This window comes from Hipposideros armiger, unplaced genomic scaffold, assembly GCF_001890085.2.
Source record: "Hipposideros armiger isolate ML-2016 unplaced genomic scaffold, ASM189008v1 scaffold_570, whole genome shotgun sequence".
Taxonomy (NCBI): domain Eukaryota; kingdom Metazoa; phylum Chordata; class Mammalia; order Chiroptera; family Hipposideridae; genus Hipposideros; species Hipposideros armiger.
Genome location: NW_017731920.1, coordinates 411,044 through 426,993, shown reverse-complemented (window position 1 = coordinate 426,993; position 15,950 = coordinate 411,044). Strand labels below are relative to the sequence as shown.

Here is a 15,950-nt window from a genome sequence, read left to right as displayed (position 1 = left end):
ATATATGGACACTTAATAAATGGACCCTATGACCGTCAAGGCAGATGTCACCCCTATAGAACGTTTTGGCCTACATGTGGGTCTTAAATTCGTGCTTTTTTACTTAGATCAGAGAGACCCTGAGATTATGTGAGGATGTCTCTCACTGATCAAGCCATGGGTTGAGCAATGAGGCAAACTCTGAAGAAGATTCCAGTGAATCCCCTGAGATAAGGCATTCCAAGGCATCAGGTCTGCGTTGAAGTCGGCCTTGGCCTGCTGAAGATCAGGAGACTCTGCAGTCAGCCTCTGCTTGTAGTTAGACCATCAAAATGTGCCCACTGGCCTTGGCAAGTAACAGGACGTATATAAATGCTTCATCAAGCTGAAGCTTTGGTGAATGTGCCCCGCGAACATTTTCCTTTTAATATATTTGGAAACTATAAATTTAACTCCTCGGGGAGTAAAAGTAATTGTTTCACAAGAGAAAAAAGTTAGCTCTTTAAAAGGCTTAACTCCTTTCACAAACATGTGCTTTTTAATGACTGGGAAATTCCTGGGACAGGAAAAAAAAAAGTCCTTTTGTACAAATGAGGTCATTCTGATCTTAACTGGCCCTGTGCTCTCTAGTTCCTGCTTTCTGTTCCATGTTTTGTGACCAGAGGTTATTGGAAGGATAATCCCCCTGTGGATATTCACTGCTTTTAGGGCATGTTGCCAAAGAGAAAGTTATCTTAGCTCAGAAACTGCCAAGCCAGTGCAAGAGGCCCAGATCCCAGGGGTACTGAGCCAGTAGCTGATAATGACTTGTTTAGGATGGCTGTGGGTTGGGCTTTTAAAGCAAACTTTTCATGAGCTGTAGGATTTCTGCGTCTGTTTCATCCTCTTCAGATTTCTCAACAGCTCCATTGCTTCTTGGTTCAGGAAAGACTTTTCTTTCCTAGGTACATTCTATTTACTCTGCTTTGATTTAATTGTGATGAGTAGGAACATTTGTGACAGTTTGAGGCCTCACATTCATCTTTTTAACCTGGTATAAATGAAAAACAGTTGTTGAAAGAAATTGCCTTGGTCCTCTTTCTTTGAACACTTGGAGGCCGATTCTTCCTTAAAATTAGTTTCTGAATTGGCTTGGCCAAAGTGACGCATGTGTCTGAGGCCTTAGATTTGCTCAGCGTAAGGGTTCTCCTAAATGATACTGTAGAGAAGATCTCAGTGGGTGCTCTTGATTTAATTGAAGTTCACTTTCCTCTAGTTTTAAAACAACTACTTCCTACCATGGAGGGATGTTGAAACTTTGAAGTGTTAGGTAGGGAGATTCTTCCATCTATCGTGGATGTTTTCACAGAGGTGAACATGGAAGGAAGTCAAGTGAATCTTTACAACAAACTCTGTTAAAAAAAATTAAATATTTTTAAGACAACCACTCTGAAGATTAGGGATGGGAGATAAACCAGTATTTCTTAACTACTTTTTAGGTCACCACTCTGTGCTAGATCCGTTCTGCAGATTACCCTTTTAGACTTGTCTCGGTTCTTACTGTAGTTGGTTTAGTGGCAGCCCGCTAGTCACCAAACTACCCCGCTGCCTCACATCTCAAAGTGTCTGTGTCACAGTCATTATGTCCCCCTACAATTAATCCGTGGCTATAATGACCAGTATTTTGATAAGCCTTTGATAGTTTTTTTCTGCTTGATTGACTACAACTTTTTATTATTTAAAAAATTTACACTCTTGCCACTAAGAATTTGGTTTTTATCATAATTTATTAATAAAATCTGTTCTGGGATCTTGGTGTCCCTTTCATGGCTCCCTAGGTCTGAAACTCCAAGTTTAGGCTCTTTTGCCTCAATAAGTCTAAGAATGATTTCTTGATCTGAGATTAAGAAACTCTATCTCCAGTTGTCATAGAGAGGAGAGGATTATAAAATTCGGTTATGAGATATTTAGTTATTTGCTTCAGACCCCATTTCTAGCCCAGAGCATTTGTGGTGCCTCTTGGAAGCTCCAGAACCCTTTCTTGAAACCTCTTGTGTCATTGAGGAAGTCAGGCTTGCCGTGGGCATGACCCGTGTTTCTTCAGTGTACCCTCTCCCCACTGTACCCAAGGCCTAGGCTTGTTATAGGCAACCAATGAGTGTTTCATTGAACTTAATAGCTGGTACAAAAGAATTGGGGAAAATATGGCTAGGAAATGCTATCATATTTTGAAACTGGGAAATTCTGGGTAATTGCTGAGTGCCTCATAGTAGTTCCTTTGGGGGAAATACATGGCAAAATGCATGATGGGTTAATATTGTAAAGTGAAAACTCTTATGAGATCAGAGGCTACATATCTGCCTATGATGCTTAGAGTGGGAATGGCACTGATTTGCTGATAATTTATTTTTATTATTATTATTATTCTGTAGCCTCAGACGATTCAGCAGACTCTCAAGAGGACGTTGCAGTATTATGAGCATCAAGTTATTGGGTAAGTAAAAATGGATTTTGGTCATTATTGGGGGCAAATTAAAGGTAATTACTCAAACATAGCCATTGAGCATGTGGTTTTATGCCACCCAGATCAACTTTATTTCACTGGGGCTATGCTCTCAGTGTGGAGTGGGGGGGCTTATATGGGGCCCTTGGAGTGACTATCTTTGGTTTATTTGTGTTTAATCCTTTTAAATGAAATTCCCTTTTGGTATTGCTTATTCTTTCTTTTTTTCCTTCTTCTCGTGTTCTTACACTCCCATTCTCATCCATTGAATCTCATAACTTTGCCTTAGCAATGTGGTAAGACTTAATGGTATCATCTGAGAGGCTTTAAATGGGATTTTAGAATCCTTCAGTAAAGTTTAATCAAGTATTACGAGTTTCAGATAGTTCAGTGAGAGGTATTGTTTTAGCTAGAGTCACATGCCACGTAGTTTTCTTTTTAAATCCCTCATTTCTTGACATTATTGTGATATGGTGTAAAGTAAGACTTGAGGTCAAAAAAAGGAGTTCAAGTCTTCACCAGCACATAGAACTTTTAAGTTACTTTATCACTTTCATAAAGGATGAAGTTGATAATTAAATCAAGGAATAGATGTTATGATTAAAAGAGATAATTTCAATGAAAGTATTTTGTAAACAGAAAGCTCCAAATGAGTATAAGGTATACCTTTGATTGGCTATGGCAGAAAGCAATTGGCAAATACAAAATCCTGAATTCACTTTCTAATGCAATCTAACTATTTAAGTTAAATTTATTGACATTAGAAGCAATATATATTTTCAATTCACCTTGTTAATATTCTCTGTGTGCTACAGTGATTTATCATTGTAAGATTTTAAGAACTTTTGAGGAGTTAAGATCAAACCCTGGTACCTCTTGAAATACTTTTGGGAATCATTTAACATTTATGGCTAGCAGTCATTTCCATGGGAATCAAGACCATATTTTTGTCTATTAGGATGTTGTGTAATTTTTTTTAAATTTACAAAACAAAAAGGAAGAAAACTTAGTGGAAAAATAATCTCAGTACCTAGTACAATGCCATATACTTGAAGTACATGATGATTATGTTAATTGTCATTTCAAAGAGAATTGCTTTGAAAATTTGTCATATCAATCCTCAAGAGTGCAGTACTAGGAAAAACATATTATTTAAACTCATGAGATGGCTTTTAGTTTGAGGCCATTAGAGATTTTAAATGGTTTATCCTAATGGAGATAAGGAATGTCAAATTAATCTCTCCCCACACATTCTAAAATAAAACAATCACTCTCATTTGATACTCCGTTTTCCAACAATGGTGTTTGGATTACATTAGTCAACGTACTTAGACCAGTTCCTGGTATGTGGTAAGTACTACATGTTTGCTTTTAGGTTCATCATCATCATCATTATTATAAATATTTTTATGGCAATACCAGTAATCAAATGCAAATCATTTTCTGGAGTTATGAATGCCCTCTTTGTTCTGAAATCGAATAATAACTGATGAAATAGTCTCATTTGTGAACTACACTATGTCCTCAGGACAAATTGGAGTGGAAATCTTATAAATGTGATCAAAATAAATAACTAAACTATATTACCGTAATCAGCAGAAAATTCTTTTTTCCATTCGTAAGATGGAGTTTTCTTTCATCTAAATTACTGCCACAGCACTCCTCTTCTGACCCTCTATAAACATAGCCTGTGGTGATTCTTTGTTCATTGCCTAAATGGCCTTTTCTCGTTCTGTTTGGTGCAGACCCAGTATAACGAAAACACGGAAATGCATGTCTTGATGTCCAACTGGTTCCAAGTAGTCCTATTAGCATATTTGCACTTGGATGTTGGCTGTCTGCTGAGGACTTGAAGTACCTTTGCTTACTGCCTTTATTTGTACTCATGCTGATGAAGACAAAAAGGATGAGTTGGCAGAGTATTTGCTTTTCTTGACTTTGTTTTCCCTTTTCCTTCAGTCATGGCTTGTATGTCCAACTCCCTTTTTTGCCTTTTAGGCTCCTTCTTTTTGTTTTCTGTTCCTCTTTTCAATAATGAAAAAGGAGAGCACCTACTACCACTAATATTTGGATAACATATATTCACACCTATATGTTGTTTCTTTTAAGAAAATACAATAAAAGGCTTTTTATCTCTAATTGTGAAAAGGAATGCCATTCTTGCAGTTAAAGGGATTTCAGGCCCTTGAGTATAGGCACTGACAAGTATTATTGTACATATTTCTGGGACAGTTAGGGTGGGAAAGAGATGCTTTTCCTAATCCCTGAAATTGGGTTTTGCCTGAGGCTTGCCTTGAGGTAATTTAGTTTTTAGGTGCCTTGGGTTGGGATGATGAATGCCAACAGATAACAGCGAGTACAAGCCAGCCCTTGTCTTTTAATTTTTTTTTCTTTTAAATTTCTTAATTCAGCCTTTAACCACTCACCTTCCCATCCTCCCTTTCCTCTCCTTTAAAACTCTGCACTTGGATTGGCTTTATTTATCAGAGCTCCAGGATTGCATGGTTCTGCTCCTTGGTGAATTCATATAGCGGTAGCCCTTAGAAATTCTCGGAGGCAGTTTTAGTCTCCAAGACCTAGACTGGAATGCAGGGAGCAGCTGTTCAAAGCATCAGGCAGATGGAGGATTGGGAGGGAGTAGCCCATGGAGTCTCTTGTTCGGGAGTAAGATAGCCTTTCTGTATCTCAGCAACTTTATCTTTAAACGTTTATTCTAGTCCTTCACTTATCCATTCACTTGTTCGTTTATTTATTCATAGACACCATTCAAGTTGGGAAAATGAGTGCTAAAATAATTTATTCATGCAATGTGATAAATTTTCTCTTCATCTCCACTGTCACCACTGTCTCTCACCTACAAATTCCCATCTAGTTTTCTGGCTTCTACTCCTCTCCCTTAACATATTTTCAAGGCAGCAAAGTGATTAAAAAATTAGATCATGTCACTTTCTTATTTTAAACCAGTGGTTCTCAAGTGTCAGAGTGCATCAGAATCACCTGTCAGGTTTGTTAAAACAGATTGCTGGGCTCTACCCCCAGAGTTTTTCATCAGGTATGTCAGGGAGGGATTCAAGAATTGGCATTTCTAAGTTCCTAGATTATGCTGATGCTGCTGGTCCAGGGATCATGCTTTGAAATCCCTGCTTTGAACCATGTATTGATTTACTGTGAAGGAATAAAATCTGAACTCTTCCTGTGATCTGTCCTCTTGTTTACTTTTCTGATGTCACTCCCTCCCACTTCCCCTGTTGTACTCCAATCCAACCATCCATTGGTTTCTCGACTGTACCAAGCTTGTTCAGCCTCAAGGCCTTTGCATGTACTGTTCCATTTTCCTGGAATGCTCTGTTCCCAGATGTTTGTGGGGATTATTCTCTCTATACATTTAGGTGTCTTTTATACATTTAGATGTCTGTTTAACTGTGATGTCTTCAGAAGGGCCTTCCTTGACCACCCAATCTGAAGTAGCCCTCCATCCCTAACTGTCTCTAACCCCAATCATTTTTTTATTATATTACTCTTTATTATTGCTTTTCATAGTACTTATCATTAGCTTATATTATCTTGTTTATTTTATTATTTGGTTATTTGTCTTAGTATTTACTCTTATATTCCTGTACCTTTGTAAGTGCTTGGTACATAGGAGGGACTAACAATTTTGGGGGGATAAGAGGGAGAGTGTGAAGAAATGAATAAATTGCACCCTAGAAGCATGAATACAGAGGTATGTATATAGTGCATAAAAGAGTAAATTAGGCTTGGGAGGAGGTGGTAATATGAGGGGTTGAAATAATCTCCAGCCAGGGTCCATTATAGTTCTAAAATTATAGTAGTAGTATCCAGGACCCTTTTCTTTATAGCTAAATTATACTGATTTATTTGCATAGTTTTCCATTTATGCTTAATATTCTGCCACTGTGTGTCAGATTTTGTGGTCAATTTTGATTATTGTATGAACTGTGCACAAGCATGTTCACTTGGATAGCTTCTTGTTCATGTAGCACAGTCTTCTTCCCTCAACCTGAAATGAGAAGAGGTGTCATTGAGTATACATCTTTGTGCCACTTTAACTCAGGCTTCTAGGGAATGGAGTGGGTCTTCGGGCAGTGTGGGGTGGAAAGGACAGTGAGAAGCAAAAGCGTAAGTAGGAGACAGCAGCCTTCCCCTTAGGAATTTAAAGAACTCAGGAGAGAGGAAAACCTGGTTTATGATGACATTTGTTTCTGATGTCATTCTTGCCATTATCTTGTGCCCTTCCCTCTCTCTGTGCATCTTTGCTGTGTAGTATAGAGCAGAGGACTGAGGAAATGTGCTTTGGAAGTAGGCATACCAAAGTTACTAGACTTAAAATCAGATTCTGCCTTTGAATGGTCTTGGGCAGATTACATAACCTCTCAGCCTCAGTTTTCTCATTTTTAAAATGAGAATAATTGCAGGATTGGAGTGAAGTTTAAAGGGAATATTAATGATAATGATGTGTTGTCATATCATATAAAGTAGTTAGTACACAAAGGTAACCAATACACTCATTGAATTATTATTACCATAATTAGTACCTGACTCCTTTGCACCTTAATTTTTGTTGGTTGTCTTTCCCTTTATCCTCCTGCTATATCCTTTTCTCTGTCCTCCTTTAAAAGTTTGGAATCAGTTGTTTAGCATCAGGCGCTAAACATGCTCAGCTCATGTTGCAGCTATAGCTTTCTTCTTATAGAGTTTGGTTTTTTTTTTAACCTAAATTTCCACCTCTAGAGTGTCTAACCCAACTGCTGCCACTCATGTTTATACTACATTACTCCTACTGGCCCCCCCTTCCCAAAAAGGATTTCTATGGCAGTGTAGACAAAGCAGAGATTTCTTTAAAACTAAGATTGAAACACACATGGTAATCAATCTTTCTGAGATGTAATGTTCATTCATTATATGTTTTAAACACTGCAGATTAAAGAAATATGTATTCAGAATCATGTCATTCTTTTCATGCTTATTTCCAGAATAAGTATCGTTATGCTAATACTATGGGTAGGACTGCTGCCAACCTCATGTTAGCCTGGGACATCATTTCCTATAGTCATCTAAAATTAAATTCTATTACTCCAATTATCACTGTGGGCCCTATGTTTGTTTTATACAGCCAACCTTCTGTTCTCTTTTTCTTTTGACAATTGAATAGGGATTAAGCTAGAATAATTTCAGTAGAACATTAGAAGTAAAATTAAGAGTGGGTGAACCCTGATTATTCTGGGAAACAAACTTCAATGATATTACTTCTGCTTCCATGGTCAGGTTTTGTGGCTGTAAATTATGTTATCTAAAACACAGTCTAACGTCTTTTTTATATATTTACTAAGAATAACTATCTCATTGAATAAAAACAAGATGTTAGATGAAAGCTAATATCTCTGGATTGCTCCCCTATGTTTGAGGCAATATACCGGGCACTTTACGCCGGTTATTTTATTTCATCCTAACCATTTATTTCATAGAATCATTGTACAGATAAGTAAATTGAGGCCGTGAGAGAAAATGTTTTGTCTAAGGTCACTCTGATGAAGATGGGGGAGCTTGGTTTACAAATGGTACTGTATTCGTTTAGTGCCTGTGCTCCCCATTCCGCCTTTCTAGAAACTGGTAAGCATTTTGCCTAACTGGTCTACTGGAGTCTAATCTCAGGGAGGTGTACAAACATAAAACCCTTTCATTTTTTCTCTCCAATCACTTCAAACATGCTAGGAGGGGTTCCCTTTGATATTAGCTTGGGCAGATTGCTCTGTGTTCCAAGTTCTTTCAGGGAATATAAAGTCCACTACAGACCAACTGAAATCTTCAATCTCTTATCCAGGCTCATTCTCATATCCCTCTTTGCTGGGGTCATGCGTGGCTTGAGGAAATTGGAATGTAGTGTAGAGAGGATATGATGTGGTTTTTCACTCCTCTGTCCCAGTCCACTCCTTTCTAGGTTCCTTTCCCTTCTGAGGTGTTGTGTCAGGCAAACATGAAATGGAAAAATGGCAGAAGGCTTTTTAAATTCACTGGTGGCTGCAATAGTCCTTTCTTGGCTGTGAGGCTCTCAGTGAGGTGCATGTATGAACTCCGCTTTGCTTCAGATGCCCATGTCGTGGAGCTGAGGGCAGTCTTGCTAGTAGATTCCTGCCCCTGGCTGCAGAATCATGGGATGGGTCAACTCAAGCTTGCCTCTCTTCAGTCGCAAATCCCTAATCCATGGGAAACTTTTTTTTTTTTTGCCTTGTCAAATGGTGGGGCTGTAGGCTGCTCCCACCTAGGCTGTATTTCTTTTCCCTTTTATAACCCTCTCTGGAACCTTCTTCCTCTGCTCAGTCAGGTGCAGAGGGATGATCCAGAATTCCTCAGCACGTGTTCACTGAGGAGTGAGAGACTCAAACCCCAAACTCTATCTTGGCGGACCCCTCTCTCACTCACTGGGTTTCCACAGGGAATACACCCCTTCTCTCCTTTTCTCGTAGGGGAGGGGAAAATCACTCTCTTCCTAGGCCAATTACTACTTTCTGAGGATTTCCTTTTGAATTTTTTCTGTCCCTTTGCTTCTGTAAGCTGGTGGTGGGGACAGTGGCAGTGGCCATTTAATCGCTTACGTTCTGAAGGAGGTGTCTTGTCTTCTTGGCTACTCTTTTTATTCATTTATTTATTTAATTTTGTAGCTGAGCCATCCTGCCACCTGTTGGCAGCTCAGCGGCAGCTCAGTTCAGGCCGGGACTTGAACCGCTATTGCTCAGGGCTCGCACTCTTCAGTGAGCTCTTAACCAACTGAGCCACTCAGTCGTCCTTGGCTACTCTTTTGGAATGTGCGAGCATTTAGCTCCTCTTGTCTTCAGCTTTGGTGTCTTAGCTCTAATTCAGAGGCAACTGGAAAAGTTCCAGTCAACATCTAATTACATAGGTATTTTGTCACTTAGCCCTCACAAAACTCTAGGAGACATCTCTATTTTAAGGGAAGAATGCTAGACTAACAGATACTAGGTTACTTGCCCAAATTCTCACAGAAAATGACAAAAAAGTGAAGGGGAGGGAGTAAGAGGTACAAATTTTCAGTTATAAAATAAGTCACTGGGATGCAAGCTACAGTATAGGGAATATAGTGAATAATATCAAAACAACCTTGTACAATGACAGATAGTTACTTGATGTAGCATGGTGCTCACTTCATTAGGTGTATTAATGTTGAATACTATGTTGTACACCCCAAACCAATATAATATTGTATAGTAATTATATGTTAATACAAACAGAAAATGGTAAACGATGATTCACATTCTGTCAGACTCCAGACAATTTGTTTACTTGTTATCCATGCACCATGCTGCTATCTTCTTTACTGTCTGTGATAGAGGTTAAGATGTATTTACTTTCAACACACTTAGTGCCAATGCACCAAATTAGCACTGCTAATTATTCTTTTCCTAGGCAATTTCTTTATAGAAACAGATTATCAGCAGCTATGAAACACTCAGATAAGGAAACACTGGTTACATAAAGCTGATATATTTTCTGGTTTTCCTCTTTTTTTTTTTTTCAAACATAGCTTTCTTATTAATGAGTGTCTCCAGTTCCAGGTCCACACTGCTAACGCTGATGTTAATGGTGGGTTATGACAGAAATTATGTCTTAAAGCTTCGGTTATTTTAAAATGTGATTACGCTAAGAACATAGACTACGTGTGCTTGTGCGTATGTGTATGAGTGCATTCACAGATGCTTTGAAAATGTCTCCATATGCTAATTTTGTTTTTTTCTTAGTTATAGGGATGCAGAAAAGAATTTCCACAATATCTCTAACAGATGCTCCTATGCAGACCATTCCAACAAAGAGGAAATTGAAGACGTCTCAGGAATTCTTCAGTGTACTGCTAATATACTCGGTATATTAACTATGTATTTATATGGTTAAGAGAGAATGAATGAGGGGAAGAGGAAAAATAAAGGTGTAAATGTTTTATTTTCTACTAAAGAGAAGTTTGTAGGCTTCGGCAAATTGAGACCTTGTCTTCAAGTGATATAATTTCAACACTCCTAAAGATGTTTAAGTGGAAGTCACATGCATGATGTTTACCTGACGATTGAAGAGCATTGGAGTAAAGATACATTCCAGGGAAACTGTTCTAAATATTCACATGTTAGTATAATATTATTAGCCTCCCATAATCCGTAGTTCTCTGGCTGTGAACCTTGGCTGAAATGGGATCTCTTCTTGTCCTCTCTAAGCCCATACTCTATTGTTGCTATTATCATTACTCCATTATTTCTGGGAGGCCCTGTTTGCGGCTGGAGGATGAGTATGTACTTACAGTGGATTCAGAGGTGGTCAGGCAGGTCATCTGCTGAGGTCTGTATGCCCTGTGTGTGGTGGTGTGTGTGTCCACCTTGAAGATACTAGTATTTATGACATGGGGGCTGTTTCTGGATGCTCCCCAAATGACTAGGGGGTGCTGCTGTAAACTGCGCTGAATCAGGCAGCTAACGCTTACTACCTTACTATCTTTTTTTTTTTTAAAGATTTTTATTGGGGAATTGGGGGGATGGGAACAGCACTGGGGAATTGGGGGAAGGGGAACAGACAAGTTGCTGTCCTTTTGTTCTTCAGTCTAGTTGTGGAGGACGTTGCTTCACTGGCCCAAGTTGGCACCATCATTGCGCTCTTCCAGGACGAGGCAGATCAGTAGCCGGCTTCTGGGCAGCTGCTCATGCTGGCTGCTGGCTACACACGGTAGCCCATGGCAATTCACTGCCACAGGGGCTGCAGTCTACGCCATCGCTGGCAACTCACAGCAGCCCAGCTCCAGGTTGAGCTGTTGTTCATCATCTTAGCTGTGGAGGGCAGTGTCACTGGCCCTCATACGTGGGATCCAAACCGGGGTCCTCTGGCGTCCCAAGCCAGTTCTTAACCATCGCGCCACTCGGCCGGCCCCATTACCTTACTATCTTATATTCCTGGTGTGTGAGAGTATGTTGTATTATGTGCAAAGTAGCTACCAAAGCAGGAATATATTTTGCCCTAATATCTTACAGAGGTTTTTAAATAAAAAAATACCTCTTTCAATTTTTTTTCTTTTGAATCCTTTTTTTTTCCCTATGACTCAGATTGGGATCTGTGGAGTGGTGGAGGGTGGTGATGGGGAACAACAGATCTTAGTGACTGACTCCATACAGAACTCAGAATCATGCCTCAGAATCTGATGATGGAAACTGGGTAAAACTTGTTTGCCTGACTTTCCCTTGAAAGTAAATACGTTCCTTGGAGACATTTGAGTCCCTTCTACAGATTCGGTGACCTCAACCCATGAGTTTGCCGGATTTTTCTAAACATACCTGACTCGCAGAGGTCGACCTGGGTTTTACACTCAAGTTGGAACTCCAGCTATCCATGACTACATTTTCATCCTACGTAACTTTTGTAAACACAAAATATTGTACTAAGAACATGGAACTTTTGTGAGGGGAGGCATGTAGATATAAGTAGTTTGTCCATAATAGCGTTCAAGACAGTAATGGACTATGAAAAAGAATGCCAAAGATTTACTTACCTTAATCTTAGTACAACTGTAGGAATGTCATACCGCAAGTAAACCTTATTATTGGAGAAGATGAGGGATGAGAATAAAGGGGGGTGGAAATGGGCATTACCCAAAAGCTGTTTACAGTTTTCTGATTTTGCATTTTTAAGGACTCTCCCATCAGTAACATCTATTTCTCTTGACACATTGTGATTTTCAAGGGGTGGGGTGAGAAGATGTGCCACTCAGGGGGAATGTATCAGAATTTTGGCAGAGGGATATTTAATATTTTGAAAAGTTGTTTTTTACTTACCCAATTTCTAAATGTTTCCCTGCTCCTCATATCACCTTTCCTTATGCTTCCCACCCTGAAAATCAGTGAGTTAGAGAGAGTAGGAGGTGTTGAAGATAAATAAATATATGAGTATAAGGAGTGCCATGACTTGCGCATGAGTGTGCACAGTTCTCACAAAGAAACTCTAGAGCAGACAATTAGGGCAACCACCAGGCGACATGGTGGCCCAGCACAGCTTAATTGCTCTTCAGAATTTGCCATGAGATACGGATGACGTAGTGAGTAGAAAGAGCAGCAGGGGTGTGCTACCTGGTGACATTAGGGAATGAAGAATTTTAAGCCAGATGCTTATAATCTAGAAGGTGACAGTACAACAGCTTTTGGATTTCCATAAATGTTACATTTTTCTAGAAAAGAGATAATTAGGTATGAGGTTTTTTTTCCCTCTAAGTAATTATGGGTTGTTCCTAACGTGTACAAAGCACAACCTTGTAAAATTTAAATTTCTGAAGAATAAAACTAAATGCTTGTCACCAGTTGACCAGGTGCTGGCATGGATCCAACATGTGATTATGTGCCTAAGAGGTAGCTGTTCTCTTTTGAATAATGTCCTTTCATGACTGCTGAAATACAGACTCTCTGCGGACAAAGATAACAGCTTTACTGGTCATATTCAATGAAAGCTTTGTTTTTAACATGTCACTGAACTATGATTAATCTTGGCTTGCTTAGATTTCATCTTTTTAAAAAATTACATTTAAATTCTCCTGTGCAATCATTTATGAGAATTCAAGAATTGATTAACTCACAGGACAGAAAAGCACCATACAGGAAAGGAAGCCTTTTTCTGAGTGTGGGGGTTTCGCATGGAGAAATATTGTAGTTTCAACCAGGTTAAGAAAAATGAAGCCTGGGAACGTTCTCTGTGGATGCCAGAGGGCAATTTTCCAACTCTATGATTTATATTAATCACCTTTGGGGAGCGTGTTTAGAACATTGGTGGGTTGGGATTGGGGAATACATATTTTTCTCATCTTAACCTATTACAGGGTTGTGGTAGAGACTAGAAATGTGTTCACTCACTTGTATATTATTTATACTTCACTTATTATAAAAAAAGATTTAAAGTCATAAGTTAGAAAATATGAGCAAAGTAACAACTTTTACCCCTTTCAAAATGACCATCTCTATTGATTCAGTATAAACTCTTATAGATAGTTTGATTATTTGCAGGCTCTTCAGGTTGAAGTTTCAGTTTAGCAGTTGGCATGCAATAAAAAGAGGAACCCGGAGAGGGAGAGAAGTAGAGGGAGAGAGGGAAAGAGGGAGGGATGGAGGGAGAGAGGGAGGAAGGCAGGGAGGGGGAGAGAGAAAGCTTGTTGCAAAAGACCAGTGATGCCTCTGTCATGTATTTGTTCTCTCCACACACTTTCCTAGGACTCCCTGGAAATGCATGCACATTACAGAGTGGCTCATACCCCCCGACTAATGGGAAGGAACTATTTTCAGGCAACAGCGTTTTTGCCATTTATTTCGCTTTTGTTGGCTTAGAAACTGGTAGTTGCTATTTCTGTCTCATCACTTACAAATTAGGGATATTAAGTACAGACTGCTGCTTGTCATCTATTAGCCTCATTTCGGCGCTCTGGTAGGCCCTGTGATAGTGCTCTATGGTGATGCAGTATAGCGCTCTAAAGAGGCTCTTAAATTCTGGACAAAGGCCATACAAAGAAAGAGTTGTGAGCCATGCCGTCCCTGCTAGAGATGTTTAGTGTTAAATTTATTGCTTTATTTGGTACATGTCTTTTGCATACCAAAATGATCTAATTTTAGTTGTCTGAAAAATGTAAACCTTTTTCAGTGATAATCTACAAAGCCCAATTTTAGCTCCAATTAAGTAGTAAAAATATGTTTATGTGCTTGTGAGTTATGGCATTGAGTATACTCTTGGGAATTTTAACAGCTGAAGGGTACAATGAAGCATCTGTGATAAAGCATGGAAAGGTTTATACCATGTTTGTTGCTGATGTGTTGCCACCTGGTCCTATGGCATGAATTTAGGTGATGTGGGCGCATAGAGACAGAGAATGAGTAGGGAGAATTAAGGGAGGAGGATGATAAAATGCACAGCTTCCCTTGCCGTAGCACAATTTAAAACAAACAAGGGTTATGACTAGTTCAGTTATAATGCTATTAAAGGGGTTGTGGGTATTTCAGTGTAGAGCATCAAGAGCTATAAGATGAAGGAGACAATGTAGAAAAAAGTCATTTCACCGTAGGACAGAAATCAAATAGAAATGAGAGCTCTAGGTAATTCATTTACTGATGAATTATAACAAACAAAGGTTTACTGTTTTAACAGGCATTGGTTATTTACTAAGGATTAACAAAGTACAGTTTTATACTGCTTTTGTTAAGTGCTTTTTCACAGTAATCAGGGAGGACATCAATTGTGAAAGAATATTCATTAAAGTTTTTTCTGTTTTAAAGGTCTTCTGTTAGAATGGGGCTCTATTGTTTCCAAAAACTTGGCACATTTAAAGTCAGAATGAGAGGAATATTGTCACGGGATTGTTTGTTCGGAAGCTGCTGGTAAGGAGGAGGAAGGAGATGACCTTTGGGGCTTACACTTCACAATATTTTCCTGGTATCAGGGACCCTGAAACACTATGAAACCAGAGTTCTCCATGAAATGCTGCAGATCCCAGAGTCATTAGCTGGGATGGAGCTTTTTGTTGTTTGTATTTTACAAACAATAATTTGTTGCTTATATATTAACTTGTGTGTTCTTTTTCATTGTATTGTGGTTTGGAAGTGCATTAAGCAACCTTTTAATTGGCCATAAAACTGAAGAATTAGTCAGCCTTACTTAGGGTGAAGATTACCTTGGGGGTTTTCTCAGAATAACTCTTAATCATATAATTGTTTAGTGAATTGGAATATGTTTAACATATTTAGCATGTTGGAGAACTAGTTGGTGCAGTAACCACTTATCACTTTTACACGTGAATTAAGATTGATAGCAATAAATAAACTCTGCCAATATAGTTTTTGTTACTGAGGTTTGTTAACTGATCAGTTTTCTCTTTCATTAAAAGTAAATAGTGTCAGTATTTTAATGAGATGAATAGGAGTTAAGGTGTTTGGAGGTAGCTGATTTAATAATGGTGTTGTTACGTAGTGCTTTGGAGCATAAACGAGCCAGACTACTTGGGCTGAAAAGAGCTCCGCTACTTACTAGCTATATGAACTGGAATGAGTGACTTAATCGTTCATATTTCTCAGACTTTATATTTCTCATTTGTAAGATGGGATAATATAATTAATTACATACCTCTGAAAGTTGTTCAGAAGGTTAAATAATTTAATTTATACACAGTACTTAGGACAGACTGATACATTACAAATGTTATGTAAGTGTTTGCTCTTATTATTAAATACTCACAAAATAACATTTGCATCAGACCTGAGGGGTCAAAATTGCTCACGTTTTTAGGTGAGGAAACTGATACTGAGAGCCATTAACTTAAGTTCCTTTGTCAGCAACAACAAGCCATAAAAGCAGGATTTAAACCCACGTCAGTCTGACTCCAAACTCCGTGTTCTTCTTTCCACTGCTTCACGCTGCCTTCCAGAGTCGTTGGATTGAGACTGACATTGCATCA

At 38.8% G+C, this 15,950-nt stretch overlaps 1 protein-coding gene across 1 annotated transcript in view; it reads left to right on the top strand.

The window, feature by feature from the left end:
* Window positions 1-15,950, top strand: part of GUCY1A2 (guanylate cyclase 1 soluble subunit alpha 2) — a 302,341-nt gene that overhangs the window by 26,128 nt on the left and 260,263 nt on the right. Inside the window, exons 2-3 of the mRNA XM_019623961.1 lie at window positions 2,391-2,452; window positions 10,237-10,358. The gene's annotated coding sequence lies outside the window, so the exon portion shown is untranslated. The remainder of the gene's footprint in view (window positions 1-2,390; window positions 2,453-10,236; window positions 10,359-15,950) is intronic.